The sequence below is a fragment of the Rutidosis leptorrhynchoides genome, chromosome 1, assembly GCF_046630445.1.
Source record: "Rutidosis leptorrhynchoides isolate AG116_Rl617_1_P2 chromosome 1, CSIRO_AGI_Rlap_v1, whole genome shotgun sequence".
Classification (NCBI taxonomy): Eukaryota; Viridiplantae; Streptophyta; class Magnoliopsida; order Asterales; family Asteraceae; genus Rutidosis; species Rutidosis leptorrhynchoides.
The window spans coordinates 113,084,172-113,103,127 of NC_092333.1; positions in this window are offsets into that span (position 1 = coordinate 113,084,172).

Consider the following 18,956-nt stretch of genomic DNA (forward strand, 5'->3'; position numbering starts at 1 on the left):
ATATATATATATATATATATATATATATATATAAAGATTTTTATTAAGTTTTAATTTATTTTTGTAAAAATACGTTTTAAATATTAAAAATACAAAAATATAAAAAAAAAACAAAATATGTATATTTTTAAGAGTTGTTCAAAATATATAAAATTATAAAGTATTTTTATTTCTATTTTAGTTTTTAAATATAAGTTTTATTTAATTTATATAAATATTTTATATAAATATAAAAACAGGAATAAAAAAGAGTATAAGTAATCAGGCCCAACTGTAGCAGCCCAACATCTGGCCTGAATCCACGAACCATGCGATCGCATGGATTTACAACACTCAGCTCATGCGATCGCATGAGCTGATTTGACAGGCCTGGTACATCAGCTAAATCGAATTAGGGTTTGATTAATATATAATTATTATTAATTAATTTAGATTAGGGTTTTATTTTAATATTAATTAGTTTTAGTTTTATTTAATTTGTATTTTTAAGTTATAATTAGTTTTATTAAATATATAAACTTAAGACTTTTATAAAATAATAATATAAAAATAATATTTTTATAAAAATTGTATTTTTACAACTTTAAGTTTTATTTTTATATTCTATATCTTTTTATTCGTAATATTTGTATTTTTATCATTCGTAATTAGTTTTAAGATTAGTTTTAGCTGTAGTTATTTTTATTTCTAAATTTTTAGGCTTTGCCGTAAAATCCCTTAAGTGCTTTTTCTTTAGACTAAGATTTAGGTGCTTTAGAATTTTGCGACGCCTTTTTAAGATTTTAGAACCTTTTTAAGTTATTGCCGTTTTGGATATAGAATTCCTTTAAGCTTTAATACCTTTAGACGCAACTTTTAGACTTTTAAGTTTCGACGCTACATTTTATTATTTTTCGACACTTATTTTTCGACCTTTTATTTTTTCGACGATTTTCGAACACTCTTTTTCTTTCTTATTTCTCGACGCTCTAGTTTTTAGGATATAGAATTTTCTATTTCTTCTCTAAAATTTCAAAACAAAAAATTATTTTAAGTGGTTAAATTGATAGACATCCAAAATTTTCTGGTTCGTAGTAATAGTTGGATTTGTTAGTGGCGAGTTGTGGGCTTCCGATTTAAAGGGTCCTGGCTACCTGCTGCATCTATTGGCTATTCAAAACGTGGGCAAAATTAGAAAAGTCTATTAATTTGATAGCTTATATAATTTTTATCTTTTATAACTAATAGGATATTCAGTGAATGCACCGAGCAAAACGTTCACCACCTTTCATACGTTCACCACCTGTAACTCGATCAAGACATCTAGCCAATATTGTCGCCGTTGATTTTTCTTTAGAATCGTCATCCAGTCGACCAAGTACTCCAATTCAAATTTCCGATAATCCATTTTTTGAACCCGACCTCACAATTGAGAATCCGGAGGATATTCAGGGATAATTCAGAGATCCTGAACCACTAATCATTCCTCCTGAACCACAAATCACTCATCCAGAGATTGTCAAGGAAGAAACCATTAAGTCAGAATCATATAGTGATTCAGATTTAACAAACTCAATCATGGAAAATCTGGAACCTCTAAGTATGGAAGACCGAATGAGAGCTAAACGCACTGGCTAAGGTCATGCAATTACTCAACCAGACATTAATGCACCAGAATATGAAATCAAAGGACAAATCCTACACATGGTAACTAATCATTGCCAATTTAGTGGTGCGCCGAAGGAAGATCCAAATGAACATCTTCTAACCTTTAATAGGATATGTACTCTATTTAAAATCAGAGAAGTGGAGGATGAACAGATATATCTCATGTTATTTCCCTGGACTTTAAAGGGAGAAGCCAAAGATTGGTTAGAATCATTACCTGAAGGGGCGATTGATACATGGGATGTCTTAGTTGAAAATTTTCTTAAACAATTCTTTCCGGCATCTAAAGCCGTGAGACTTCAAGGAGAAATTGTTACGTTCACGCAAAAGCCAAATGAAACTTTATATGAGGTATGGACAAGATTTGGAAAGTTGTTAAGAGGATGTCCGCAACATGGTTTAGACACTTATCAAATAGTACAAATATTCTACCAAGGATGCGACATCACTACACGAAAAGACATCGATATAGCAGCTGGTGGTTCCATTATGAAGAAAACCGCAACTGAAGCTTACAAAATTATTGATAACACTGCTTCCCACTCACATGAGTGGCATCAAGAAAAAGATATCGTTAGATCATCTAAAGCGGTTAGAGTCGATTCTAGCCATGACTTTGATTCCATTTCCGCAAAGATAGATGCTTTCGAAAGACGAATGGAAAAGATGACTAAAGATATTCACTCAATACGAATTAGTTGTGAGCAGTGTGGAGGACCACATTTGACAAAAGATTGTCTCAGTATTGAACAAACAATGGAACAAAGAGAGAATGTTTCATACATGAACCAAAGGCCTGGAAATAATTATCAGAATAATTATCAACCGCCAAGACCAATCTACAATCAAAATTAGAACTATAACCGAAATGTTCCATACAACAACCAACAAGGTCCTAGCAATCAACAAGTATCCAATAATACTTACAATCAGCAAAGACCTATTTTTCCAATTAAACCACCACAAACCGATGATAAAAAGCCAAATTTAGAAGACATGATGTCGAAGCTAGTTGAATCTCAAACGCAATTTTTCACATCTCAGAAACAAACTAATGAACAAAATGCTCAAACATTTAGAAATCAACAAGCTTCTATTCAAAATCTGGAACAAGAAGTAAGCAACCTAGCAAGGTTGATAGGTGAAAGAAAACCAGGGAGTCTACCTAGTGATACAAATGCTAACCCCCAGAATGAAACAGCTAAAGCCATTACCACGAGAAGTGGTATTACACTTAAACCACCTGAAATACCTGTAATTTCTGATGACTCTATTCCTACTCCACAAAAACCAAAACCTGAAAAAGAGAAGGAATCATAACCGGTAGTTGAAAAGGTTAATGAAGATAACACAGTTAAGGCTAAACCTTATGTTAAACCATACCAACCACCACTTCCTTACCCGAGTAAAATGAGAAAAGAAAGACTTGAAGCCGAGCAATCCAAATTCCTGGATATGTTTAAACAAATAAATGTAAATCTTCCTTTCATTGATGTAATTTCAGGAATGCCAAGATATGCTAAATTTCTGAAAGATCTAATCACAAATAGAAAGAAAATGGAAGAACTCTCGGCTGTTACTATGAATGCTAATTGTTCTGTAGTGCTGTTGAATAAGATACCAGAAAAATTATCAGATCCAGGAAGTTACACAATTCCATATTTTCTGGGTAGTTTTAGTTCTATAGAAGCATTGGCAGACTTAGGTGCTAGTATAAATTTAATGTCATATTCATTATACACTAAACTAGACCTTGGAGAATTGAAACCAATAAGAATAAGCATACAACTAGCCGATCGATCAGTAAAATATCCTAGAGGGATAATGAAAAACATGCCAGTTAAAGTTGGTACTTTAGTATTTCCAGTAGATTTTGTTATTCTGGACATGGAAGAAGATTCTCGAGTTCCTCTCATATTAGGAAGCCCATTCTTAAACACGGCTAAAGCAATAATAAACGTGTTTAGTAAGAAACTGACCCTAAGTATAGAGGACGAGAGTGTTACCTTTTCTGTTGATAGAGCCATGCAACAATCGCAATCTGCAGATGATACATGTTATTATATTCAAACTATAGATTCACATGCAGAATTGTTAGAAGAATTTCCAGAATTACAAGGAACAGGAGAATGTTCTTTAGGAGAAGGAATTGAACCAATTAATGAAGCTGAAATGTTAGCTACACTCATGGCTAATGGATATGAACCAACAACAGAATAAATTCAAATGCTAAAAGAGGAAGACAGATATCGATACAAATCATCGATAGAAGAACCACCGACATTAGAGTTAAAGCCACTTCCAAACCATTTGGAATATGCTTATTTACATGGTGAATCTGAATTACCTGTAATAATATCGTCTTCTCTTACGGAAAATGAAAAATCTCAACTCATTTCTGTGCTAAAAGCTCATAAACCAGCTATTGCATGGAAGATTCATGATATTAAAGGCATAAGTCCTTCGTATTGCACACATAAGATCCTTATGGAAGAAGGTCATAAAACGTATGTGCAACGTTAACGAAGACTAAATCCAAATATGCAAGATGTTGTTAAGAAAGAAATTATTAAACTGCTAGATGCAGGTTTAATTTATCCAATCTCTGATAGTCTATGGGTAAGCCCAATTCAATGCGTACCTAAGAAGGGTGGCATGACTGTCATCACAAATGAGAAAAATGAGCTTATTCCTACTAGGACTGTAACAGGATGGCGTGTCTGTATTGATTATAGAAAATTAAATGACGCCACCAGAAAAGATCACTTTCCCTTACATTTCATTGATCAAATGTTGGAAAGATTAGCCGGAAACAGTTACTATTTTTTTATTGACGGTTTTTCCGGATATTTTCAAATTCCAATCGCACCCGAGGACCAAGAGAAAACCACGTTCACGTGCCCTTATGGAACTTTTGCTTACAAATGCATGCCATTTGGACTTTGCAACGCCCCTGCAACCTTTCAAAGGTGCATGATGGTAATTTTTCACGATATGATAGAAGAATGCATGGAAGTTTTCATGGATGACTTTTCAGTCTTCGGTGATACATTTGAATCATGTCTAGTTAATCTTGAACGAATGCTTATTAGAGGCGAACAATCAAATCTAGTTCTTAATTGGGAGAAATGCCATTTTATGGTTAGAGAAGGCATCGTTCTTGGTCATAAAATTTCAAAGGAAGGAATTGAAGTGGATAGAGCTAAAGTAGATGTAATTGCTAAACTTCCACATCCCACTAATGTTAGAGGAGTTAGGAGTTTTCTAAGGCATGCCAGTTTTTACCGACGTTTCATAAAAGATTTTTCTAAAATTGCCAATCCTATGAATAAACTCCTAGAAAAGGATGCTCCATTCATCTTTTCAGATGAATGCATCAAATCTTTTAATATTCTTAAAGAAAAACTCATTAATGCACCAATCATGATAACTCCAAATTGGAATCTACCATTTGAACTCATGTGCGATGCAAGTGATTTTGTTGAAATGTCCCGTTCATATTGATTATAAATGTTCCATATTAATTGATTTCGTCGCGAGGTTTTGACCTCTATATGAGACGTTTTTCAAAGACTGCATTCATTTTTAAAACAACCATAACCTTTATTTTATCGATAAAGGTTTAAAAAGCATTACATAGATTATCAAATAATGATAATCTAAAATATACCGTTTACACACGACCATTACATAATGGTTTGCATTAAGAATATATTACATCAAAAATAAGTTTCTTGAATGCAGTTTTTACACAATATCATACAAGCATGGACTCCAAATCTTGTCCTTATTTTAGTATGCAACAGCGGAAGCTCTTAATAATCACCTGAGAATAAACATGCTTAAAAACGTCAACAAAATTGTTGGTGAGTTATAGGTTTAACCTATATATTATCAAATCATAATAATAGACCACAAGATTTCATATTTCAATACATCCCATACATAGAGATAAAAATCATTCATACGGTGAACACCAGGTAACCGACATTAACAAGCTGCATATAGAATATCCCCATCATTTCGGGACACCCATCAGACATGATAAAATCGAAGTACTAAAGTATTCCAAATTCCAGAATGGAGATTGTTGGGCCCGATAGATCTATCTTTAGGATTCGGGTCAATTTGGGGGTCTATTCCCAAATTCTTAGGATACCAAGCTAAAAAGGGGCATATTCGGCTTCGATCATTCACCCATATAAAGTAATTTCATTTACTTGTGTCTATTTCGTAAAATATTTATAAAATTTCATGTATTCTCATCCCAAAATATTAGATTTTAAAAGTGGAACTATAACTCACTTTCACAGATTTTTACTTCGTCGGGAAGTAAGACTTGGCCACTGGTCGATTCACGAACCTATAAAAAATATGTACATATATATCAAAGTATGTTCAAAATATATTTACAACATTTTTTAATACGTTTTAATGTTTTAAATATTTTCAGTCAGCTGTCCTCGTTAGTAACCTACAACTAGTTGTCCATAGTTAGATGTACAGAAATAAATCGATATATATTATCTTGGATCAATCCACGACCCAGTGTATACATGTCTCAGGCTAGATCACAACTCAAAGTATATATATTTTTGGAATCAACCTCAACCCTGTATAGCTAACTCCAACATTACTGCATATAGAGTGTCTATGGTTGTTCCAAATAACATATATACATGGGTCGATATGATATGTCAAAACATTTGCATACGTGTCTATGGTATCCCAAGATTACATAATATATTAGAATACATGTATAATACAATATGAGTTAGTTAGTATATGATTAATATAGATTTGTTAGCAATTTTCACGTTGCTACAACAAGCAAAAATATCCAATCTTGTTTTACCCATAACTTCTTCGTTTTATCCGTTTTGAGTCAATCCAATTGCTATGGTTTCACATTGAACTTAAGTTTATGAATCTATACAGAAAAAGTATAAGTTTATAGTCGAAAATACAGGTTACAAGTCATTTTTGTAAAGATAGTCATTTCAGTCGAAAGAACGACGTCTAGATGATCATTTTGGAAAACATACTTTCATTTTGAGTTTAATCATGATTTTTGGATATAGTTTCATGTTCATAAGAAAAATGATTTTTCCAGAAGAAAAACTTTTAAATCAAAGTTTATCATAGTTTTTAATTAACTAATCCAAAACAGCCCGCGGTGTTACTACGACGGCGTATATCCAGTTTTACAGTGTTTTTCGTGTTTTCAGGTTTTAAATCATTAAGTTATCATATCATATAGATATAGAACATGTGTTTAGTTGACTTTAAAAGTCAAGTTAGAAGGATTAACTTTTGTTTGCGAACAAGTTTAGAATTAAATAAACTATGTTCTAGTGATTACAAGTTTAAACCTTCGAATAAGGTAGTTTTATATATATGAATCGAATGATGTTATGAACATCATTACTACCTCAGGTTTTGTGGATAAACCCACTGGAAATGAGAAAAATATATCTAGCTTCAAAGGATCCTTGGATGGCTTGAAAGTTCTTGTATTAGAAAGATATCTTACTGTAAATAAGAAAGATTTCTTGAGGTTGGATGATCACTTTACAAGATTGGAAGTAAGCTAGCAAACTTGGAAGTATTCTTGATTTTATGAAACTAGAACTTATAGAATATACGAAGAACACTTAGAACTTGAAGATAGAACTTGAGAGAGATCAATTTGATGAAGAAAATTGATGAATGAAAGTGTTTGTAGGTGTTTTTGGTCGTTGGTATATGGATTAGATATAAAGGATGTGTAATTTTGTTTACATGTAAATAAGTCATGAATGATTACTAATATTTTTGTAATTTTATGAGATATTTCATGCTAGTTGCCAAATGATGGTTCCCACATGTGTTAGGTGACTCACATGGGCTGCTAAGAGCTGATCATTGGAGTGTATATACCAATAGTACATACTTCTAAAAGCTGTGTATTGTACGAGTACGAATACGGGTGCATACGAGTAGAATTGTTGATGAAACTGAACGAGGATGTAATTGTAAGCATTTTTGTTAAGTAGAAGTATTTTGATAAGTGTCTTGAAGTCTTTCAAAAGTGTATGAATACATATTAAAACACTACATGTATATACATTTTAACTGAGTCGTTAAGTCATCGTTAGTCATTACATGTAAATGTTGTTTTGAAGCCTTTAGGTTAACGATCCTGTTAAGTGTTGTTAACCCATTGTTTATTATATCTAAAGAGATGTTAAATTATTACATTATCATGATATTATGATGTATTAATATATCTTAATATGATATATATACAATTAAATGTCGTTACAACGATAATAGTTGCATATATGCCAAGTTTCGAAATCATTAAGTTAGTAGTCTTGTTTTTACATATGTAGTTCATTATTAATATACTTAATAATATTTTTACTTATCATAATATAATGTTAACTATATATATATCCATATATATGATATCATATAGTTTTTACAAGTTTTAACGTTCGTGAATCACCGGTCAACTTGGGTGCTCAATTGTCTATATAAAACCTATTTCAATTAATCAAGTCTTAACAAGTTTGATTTCTTAACATGTTGGAAACACTTAATCATATAAATATCAATTTCATTTAATATATATAAACATGGAAAAGTTCGGGTCACTACAGTACCTACCCGTTAAATAAATTTCGTCCCGAAATTTTAAGCAGTTGGAGGTGTTGACGTATCTTCTGGAAATAAGTGCAGGTATTTCTTATTCATCTGATCTTCTCGTTCCCAGGTGAACTCGGGTCCTCTACGAGCATTCCATCGAACCTTAACAATTGGTATCTTGTTTTGCTTAAGTCTTTTAACCTCACGATCCATTATTTCGACGGGTTCTTCGATGAATTGAAGTTTTTCGTTGATTTGGATTTCGTCTAACGGAATAGTGAGATCTTCTTTAGCAAAACATTTCTTCAAATTCGAGACATGGAAAGTGTTATGTACAGGCACGAGTTGTTGAGGTAACTCAAGTCGGTAAGCTACTGGTCCGACACGATCAATAATCTTGAATGGTCCAATATACCTTGGATTTAATTTTCCTCGTTTACCAAATCGAACAACGCCTTTCCAAGGTGCAACTTTAAGCATGACCATCTCTCCAATTTCAAATTCTATATCTTTTCTTTTAATGTCAGCATAGATCTTTTGTCGACTTTGGGCGGTTTTCAACCGTTGTTGAATTTGGATAATCTTCTCGGTAGTTTCTTGTATTATCTCCGGACCCGTAATCTGTCTATCCCTCACTTCACTCCAACAAATCGGAGACCTGCACTTTCTACCATAAAGTGCTTCAAACGACGCCATCTCAATGCTTGAATGGTAGCTGTTGTTGTAGGAAAATTCCGCTAACAGAAGGTTTCTATCCCAACTGTTTCCGAAATCAATAACACATGCTCGTAGCATGTCTTCAAGCGTTTGTATCGTCCTTTCACTCTGCCCATCAGTTTGTGGATGATAGGCAGTACTCATGTCTAGACGAGTTCCTAATGCTTGCTGTAATGTCTGCCAGAATCTTGAAATAAATCTGCCATCCCTATCAGAGATAATAGAGATTGGTATTCCATGTCTGGAGACGACTTCCTTCAAATACAGTCGTGCTAACTTCTCCATCTTGTCATCTTCTCTTATTGGCAGGAAGTGTGTTGATTTGGTAAGACGATCAACTATTACCCAAATAGTATCAAAACCACTTGCAGTCCTTGGCAATTTAGTGATGAAATCCATGGTAATGTTTTCCCATTTCCATTCCGGGATTTCGGGTTGTTGAAGCAGACCTGATGGTTTCTGATGCTCAGCTTTGACCTTAGAACACGTCAAACATTCCCCTACGTATTTAGCAACATCGGCTTTCATACCTGGCCACCAAAAATGTTTCTTAAGATCCTTGTACATCTTTTCCATTCCAGGATGTATTGAGTATCTGGTTTTATGAGCTTCTCTAAGTACCAGTTCTCTCATATCTCCAAATTTTGGTACCCAAATTCTTTCAGCCCTATACCGGGTTCCGTCTTCCCGAATATTAAGATGCTTCTCCGATCCTTTAGGTATTTCATCCCTTAAGTTTCTCTCTTTTAAAACTCCTTGTTGCGCCTCCTTTATTTGAGTAGTAAGGTTAGTGTGAATCATTATATTCATAGCTTTTACTCGAATAGGTTCTCTATCCTTTCTGCTCAAGGCGTCGGCTACCACATTTGCCTTCCCCGGGTGATAACGAATCTCAAAGTCGTAATCATTCAACAATTCAATCCATCTGCGCTGCCTCATGTTCAGTTGTTTCTGATTAAATATGTGTTGAAGACTTTTGTGGTAGGTATATATAATACTTTTGACCCCATATAAGTAGTGCCTCCAAGTATTTAATGCAAAAACAACCGCGCCTAATTCCAAATCATGCGTCGTATAATTCTGCTCGTGAATCTTCAATTGTCTAGACGCATAAGCAATTACTTTCGTTCGTTGCATTAATACACAACCGAGACCTTGCTTTGAGGTGTCACAATATATCACAAAATTATCATTCCCTTCAGGTAATGACAATATAGGTGCCGTAGTTAACTTTTTCTTCAACAATTGAAACGCTTTTTCTTGTTCATCCTTCCATTCAAATTTCTTCCCTTTATGCGTTAATGCAGTCAAGGGTTTTGCTATTTTGGAAAAATCTTAGATGAACCTACTGTAGTAACCAGCTAGCCCTAAAAATTGGCGTATGTGTTTCGGGGTTTTTGGGGTTTCCCACTTTTTAACGGTTTCAATCTTTGCTGGATCCACCTGAATACCTTCTTTATTCACTATATGACCGAGGAATTGAACTTCTTCTAACCAAAATGCACACTTTGAAAACTTAGCGTACCGTTTTATTCTTCTTAGCAACTCTAGCACTTTTCTCAAATGTTCTTCGTGCTCTTGATCATTCTTCGAGTAAATAAGTATGTCATCGATGAATATAATGACAAACTTGTCAAGATATGGCCCACACACTCGGTTCATGAGGTCCATGAACACAGCTGGTGCTTTAGTCAATCCAAACGGCATAACCATAAACTCGTAATGACCGTAACGCATCCTAAAAGCAGTCTTCGGAATGTCATCCTCCTTCACCCGCATTTGGTGATACCCAGAACGTAAATCAATCTTCGAATAAACCGACGAGCCTTGTAGTTGATCAAATAAATCATCGATTCTCGGTAATGGGTAACGGTTCTTGATGGTAAGTTTGTTCAACTCTCGGTAGTCGATACACAACCTGAATGTACAATCTTTCTTCTTGACAAACAGAACAGGAGCTCCCCATGGTGATGTACTTGGTCGAATGAAACCACGCTCTAACAGTTCCTGTAATTGACTTTGTAATTCTTTCATTTCGCAGGGTGCGAGTCTGTATGGAGCACGAGCTATTGGTGCAGCTCCTGGTACAAGGTCTATTTGAAATTCAATGGATCGATGTGGGGGTAATCCCGGTAATTCTTTCGGAAATACATCGGGAAATTCCTTTTGCGACGGGAACATCACTGATGTTCTTTTCTTCAGGTTTAACTTCCTTGATGTGTGCTAGAATTACGTAACAACATTTTCTTATTAGTTTCTGTGCCTTCAAACTACTAATAAGATTTAATTTTGCGTTGTTCTTTTCTCCGTACACCATTAAAGGTTTTCCTTTTTCACGCATAATGCGAATCACATTTTTGTAACAAACGACCTCTGCTCTCACCTTTTTCAACCAGTCCATGCCAATTATTACATCAAAACTCCCTAACTCGACTGGTATTAAATCAATTTTAAACGTTTCATCCCCCAGTTTAATTTCTCTATCCCGACATATATTATCTACTGAAATTAATTTACCGTTTGCTAATTCGAGTAAAAATTTACTATCCAAAGGCGTCAATGAGCAACTTAACTTAGCACAAAAATCTCTACTCATATAGCTTCTATCCGCACCCGAATCAAATAAAATATAAGCAGATTTATTATCAATAAGAAACGTACCCGTAACAAGCTCTGGGTCTTCCTGCGCTTCTGCCGTATTAATATTGAAAACTCTTCCGCGGCCCTACCCATTAGTATTCCCCTGATTCGGGCAATTACTTCTAATGTGGCCCGGTTTTCCACATCCATAACAAACAAAGGCGGCATTACTTGTTTTGCCACTATTTGTTCCTTTAGTTCTGTTAAACTTTGGTCCGTAGACCTCACACTTTTTCGCACCATGGCCAGTTCTTTTACACTTGGTGCAAAATGTCGTGCAGAACCCATTCTGGTGGTACTCTTCACACCTTTGGCATTTTTGGTTTTTGTTGCCGTTGTTGTTATTGAGGTTGTTGTTGGGATTTTTATTGTTGTTGGAACGGTTGTTGTAGTTGTTGTTGTTGTTGTTGGGACGTTTGTTGTAGTTATTGTTGGGATTGCGGTTATTGTTGCGATTGTTGTTGCGGTTGTGGTTGTAATTGTTGTTGTTGTTGTATTGGTAACCCTTGTCACTGGTTTCTTTCCACTTTCTCTTGAGTTGTTTCGTGTTGGCTTCTTCAGCCGCCTGCTCTTTAATTCTTCCCTCAATCTGATTTATGAGTTTATGAGCCATTCGACTTGCCTTTTGTATGGAAGCGGGCTCGTGTGAACTCACATCTTCTTGAATCCTTACTGGTAACCCTTTTATAAACGCGTCGATCTTCTCTTCTTCATCTTCGAACGTTCCTTGACATAATAGGCACAACTCTGTGAATTGTCGTTCATATGTAGTAATGTCAAACCCTTGTGTTCGTAAATCTCTAAGCTCTACCTTGAGCTTATTGACTTCGTTTCTAGGACGGTACTGCTCGTTCATCAATTGCTTGAATGCCGACCACGGTAGTGCGTAAGCAGCATTTTGTCCTACCTGTTCAAGTTAGGTATTCCACCACGTTAACACAGTACCTGTGAAGGTATGCGTAGCGTACTTAACTTTATCCTCTTTAGTACACTTACTTATGGCAAACACCGATTCGACTTTCTCGGTCCACCGTTTCAATCCAATTGGTCCTTCAGTTCCATCAAATTCCAAAGGTTTGCAGGCAGTGAATTCTATGTAGGAGCATCCTACACAATTTCTTGTGGAATTAGTTCCACTGCTAGATCCAGAGTTATTGTTATTTTGCATTGCAGCCTGTACTGCAGCTATGTTTGCTGCAAGGAAAACACGGAAGTCTTCCTCGCTCATGTTCAAATTCTGACGAGTCGCCGGTGCCATTTCCTTCAAAAATAGCCAAAAGAATTGAGTTAATCATATAGAATTTAAGAGTAGTCAATAGTATTTCGTAGCATAATATGAACTCATTTATAAAAGCTTTTTCTTCATATTAGCATTTTATAAGTTTAAATTCGAGTACTACCTACCCGTTAAGTTCATACTTAGTAGCTAATATACAATTCAACTACTACAATTCCGTATGAAAAACTGATTATAATAATATATCACATATAAATATTCTTCTAACTTACAACATCGCTATATTACATATAACATGAAATATAGTACACTTTGATACATGACAGTTTTGAAGATAAATCTAGTTAATACGCATGTTGTTCAGCAAAGGAAATAAATACACGTAATTCATAAGTCCGGAAATAAGTCATGCATTCTGGTTTTACTAAGACGACTTCCCATCCTTGGTCTTGTGGAAAATAACCGTTATGACCATGGGCTAGGTAGCTTGTTGTAATGTCGTCAAAAGGATGAGGGTTTCGTAATGTCCAACAGCCCCGTAATAATCTAAAAACCTTGTTTCTCATCTCAACTACCGAGTCCATCACTTGTGGGAATGTTTTATTTAAAAGTTGCAACCCAATGTTCTTTTTCTCAATTTGATGAGAAGCGAACATTATTAACCCGTAAGCATAACATGCTTCTTTATGTTGCATGTTAGAAGCTCTTTCTAACGCACGAAATCCTATGTTGGGATATGTTGAGTCAAAATAGGTTCTTAACCCGTAGCGTAAAATTGCATTTGGGTTCCCCGCATTTAACGCTTTAAAGAAAACACGGCGTAACTTACGGTCTCCTCAATGTGATATACCCCACCTATCAAAGGAAAGCCTTTTATAAACTAAGGCATTTCTGGAAAGTCTTTCAAATGTTTGACAAGTTAATTTCGCCATAACTAAATGTGCTGATGAATTCTGACCGACTCTAGACAAGATTTCCTCAATCATATCCTCTGGTAGGTCTTCTAAAATATTCGATTGTCTACCCTTAACGTCCATTTTGTTTTTATACTGTAAAATAGACAAGGATTAGATTCGTAAAAGATAATTAACAAACAATACAAGCAATTTTTACATAGAACATAAAAGTACAAGCACACTATATTACATATATTACACAACATGATTACAACTCTTTAATCCGACTCACTCGTTTCTTCTTCTTCGGACTTGGTTCATTTTGCTAATTTCCTAGGGATATATGATGCTCCCCTAATACGAGCTGTCATTTTCCACAATGGTTTAGAAAAACCTGGTGGTTTAGAGGTTCCCGGGTCATTGTTACATTTTAGGAAATACGGATGTTGCCGATACATATAAAGTTCATCGGGGTTGGAATCGGGTTTCTCTATTTTTATACCTTTTCCCTTATTATTTTCTTTCGCTTTATTAAATTGGGTCGAGGTAATTTCTATAACATCATCGGAATCCTCATCGGGATCCGATTCATCGAAAAATTGATAATCTTCCCAATATTTTGCTTCCTTGGCGGAAACACCATTGACCATTATTAACTTTGGTCCGTTGGTTGAGGATTTTCTTTTATTTAATCGATTTACTACAGGTATCAATATTTCTTCTTCCGGAACCTCTTCTTCTTCCGGTTCCTCCTCTTCTGATTCCTCTTCTTCCGGTTCCTCTTCTTCCGGTTCCTCTTCAGGAATTAGTGAATCTTCCCAAATTATATTCGACTCTTCATTATTATTAGGTGAGTCGATGAGATTTGTACTAGTGGTATACATCTATCACACAATATCAAACACATTAAGAGGTTAATATATCACATAATATTTACATGTTAATAATATATAATTTCCAACAAAAGTGTTAAGCAATCGTTCTTAAAGAAAAAACGGTCGAAGTCCAGACTCACTAATGTATCCTAACAAACTCGATAAGACACACTAATGCAAATTTCTGGTTCTCTAAGACCAACGCTCTGACATCAACTGAAATGTCCCGTTCATATTGATTATAAACGTTCCATATTAATTGATTTCGTCGCGAGGTTTTGACCTCTATATGAGACGTTTTTCAAAGACTGCATTCATTTTTAAAACAACCATAACCTTTATTTTATCGATAAAGGTTTAAAAAGCATTACATAGATTATCAAATAATGATAATCTAAAATATACCGTTTACACACGACCATTACATAATGGTTTACACTAAGAATATATTACATCAAAAATAAGTTTCTTGAATGCAGTTTTTACACAATATCATACAAGCATGGACTCCAAATCTTGTCCTTATTTTAGTATGCAACAGCGGAAGCTTTTAATAATCACCAGAGAATAAACATGCTTAAAAACGTCAACAAAAATGTTGGTGAGTTATAGGTTTAACCTATATATTATCAAATCATAATAATAGACCACAAGATTTCATATTTCAATACATCCCATACATAGAGATAAAAATCATTCATACGGTGAACACCTGATAACCGACATTAACAAGATGCATATAGAATATCCCCATCATTCCGGGACACCCATCGAACATGATAAAATCGAAGTACTAAAGCATTCCAAATTCCAGAATGGGGCTTGTTGGGCCCGATAGATCTATCTTTAGGATTCGTGTCAATTTGGGGGTCTGTTCTCAAATTCTTAGGCTACTAAGCTAAAAAGGGGCATATTCGGCTTCGATCATATTATCCCATATAAAGTTGTTTCATTTACTTGTGTCTATTTCATAAAATATTTATAAAATTGCATGTATTCTCATCCCAAAATATTAGATTTTAAAAGTGGGACTATAACTCACTTTCACAGATTTTTACTTCGTCGGGAAGTAAGACTTGGCCACTGGTCGATTCACGAACCTATAACAAATATGTACATATATATCAAAGTATGTTCAAAATATATTTACAACATTTTTTAATACATTTTAATATTTTAAACATTTTCAGTCAGCTGTCCTCGTTAGTAACCTACAACTAGTTGTCCATAGTTATATGTACAGAAATAAATCGATATATATTATCTTGGATAAATCCACGACCCAGTGTATACACGTCTCAGGCTAGATCACAACTCAAAGTATATATATTTTTGGAATCAACATCAACCCTGTATAGCTAACTCCAACATTACTGCATATAGAGTGTCTATGGTTGTTCCAAATAACATATATACATGGGTCGATATGATATGTCAAAACATTTGCATACGTGTCTATGGTATCCCAAGATTACATAATATATTAGAATACATATATAATACAATATGAGTTAGCTAGTATATGATTAATATAGATTTGTTACCAATTTTCACGTAGCTACAACAAGCAAACATATCCAATCTTGTTTTACCCATAATTTCTTCGTTTTAAATCCGTTTTGAGTGAATCCAATTGCTATGGTTTCATATTGAACTTAATTTTATGAATCTATACAGAAAAAGTATAAGTTTATAGTCAAAAATACAGGTTACAAGTCATTTTGTAAAGGTAGTCATTTCAGTCGAAAGAACGACGTCTAGATGATCATTTTGGAAAACATACTTCCATTTTGAGTTTAATCATGATTTTTGGATATAGTTTCATGTTCATAAGAAAAATCATTTTCCCAGAAGAACAACTTTTGAATCAAAGTTTATCATAGTTTTTAATTAACTAATCCAAAACAGCCCGCGGTGTTACTACGACGGCATATATCCAGTTTTACGGTGTTTTTCATGTTTTCAGGTTTTAAATCATTAAGTTAGCATATCATAAAGATATAGAACATGTGTTTAGTTGATTTTAAAAGTCAAGTTAGAAGGATTAACTTTTGTTTGCGAACAAGTTTAGAATTAACTAAACTATGTTCTAGTGATTACAAGTTTAAACCTTCGAATAAGGTAGTTTTATATATATGAATCGAATGATGTTATGAACATCATTACTACCTCAGGTTTTGTGGATAAACCCACTGGAAATGAGAAAAATATATCTAGCTTCAAAGGATCTTTGGATGGCTTGAAAGTTCTTGTATTAGAAAGATATCTTACTGTAAATAAGAAAGATTTCTTGAGGTTGGATGATCACTTTACAAGATTGGAAGTAAGCTAGCAAACTTGGAAGTATTCTTGATTTTATGAAACTAGAACTTATAGAATTTATGAAGAACACTTAGAACTTGAAGATAGAACTTGAGAGAGATCAATTTGGTGAAGAAAATTGATGAATGAAAGTGTTTGTAGGTGTTTTTTGTCGTTGGTATATGGATTAGATATAAAGGATGTGTAATTTTATTTACATGTAAATAAGTCATGAATGATTACTAATATTTTTGTAATTTTATGAGATCTTTCATGCTAGTTGCCAAATGATGGTTCCCACATGTGTTAGGTGACTCACATGGGCTGCTAAGAGTTGATCATTGGAGTGTATATACCAATAGTACATACATCTAAAAGCTGTGTATTGTACGAGTACGAATACGGGTGCATACGAGTAGAATTGTTGATGAAACTGAACGAGGATGTAATTGTAAGCATTTTTGTTAAGTAGAAGTATTTTGATAAGTGTCTTGAAGTCTTTCAAAAGTATATGATTACATATTAAAATACTACATGTTTATACATTTTAACTGAGTCGTTAAGTCATCGTTAGTCGTTACATGTAAATGTTATTTTGAAGCCTTTAGGTTAACGATCCTGTTAAGTGTTGTTAACCCATTGTTTATTATATCTAAAGAGATGTTAAATCATTACATTATCATGATATTATGATGTATTAATATATCTTAATATGATATATATACAATTAAATGTCGTTACAACGATAATCGTTACATATATGCCTCGTTTCGAAATCATTAAGTTAGTAGTCTTATTTTTACATATGTAGTTCATTGTTAATATACTTAATGATATTTTTACTTATCATAATATCATGTTAATTATATATATATCCATATATATGACATCATATAGTTTTTACAAGTTTTAACGTTCGTGAATCACCGGTCAACTAGGGTGGTCAATTGTCTATATAAAACCTATTTCAATTAATCAAGTCTTAACAAGTTTGATTGTTTAACATGTTGAAAACACTTAATCATATAAATATCAATTTCATTTAATATATATAAACATGGAAAAGTTCGGGTCACTACAGTACCTACCCGTTAAATAAATTTCGTCCCGAAATTTTAAGCAGTTGGAGGTGTTGACGTATCTTCTGGAAATAAGTGCGGGTATTTCTTATTCATCTGATCTTCTCGTTCCCAGGTGAACTCGGGTCCTCTACGAGCATTCCATCGAACCTTAAAAATTGGTATCTTGTTTTGCTTAAGTCTTTTAACCTCACGATCCATTATTTCGATGGGTTCTTCGATGAATTGAAGTTTTTCGTTGATTTGGATTTCGTCTAACGGAATAGTGAGATCTTCTTTAGCAAAACATTTCTTCAAATTTGAGACTTGGAAAGTGTTATGTACAGCCGCGAGTTGTTGAGGTAACTCAAGTCGGTAAGCTACTGGTCTGATACGATCAATAATCTTGAATGGTCCAATATACCTTGGATTTAATTTTTCTCGTTTACCAAATCGAACAACGCCTTTCCAAGGTGCAACTTTAAGCATGACCATCTCTCTAATTTCAAATTCTATATCTTTTCTTTTAATGTCAGCGTAGATCTTTTGTCGACTTTGGGCGGTTTTCAACCGTTGTTGAATTTGGATAATCTTCTCGGTAGTTTCTTGTATTATCTCTGGACCCGTAATCCGTCTATCCCCCACTTCACTCCAACAAATCAGAGACCTGCACTTTCTACCATAAAGTGCTTCAAATGACGCCATCTCAATGCTTGAATGGTAGATGTTGTTGTAGGAAAATTCTGCTAACGGAAGGTGTCTATCCCAACTGTTTCCGAAATCAATAACACATGCTCGTAACATGTCTTCAAGCGTTTGTATCGTCCTTTCACTCTGCCCATCAGTTTGTGGATGATAGGCAGTACTCATATCTAGACGAGTTCCTAATGCTTGCTGTAATGTCTGCCAGAATCTTGAAATAAATCTGCCATCCCTATCAGAGATAATAGAGATT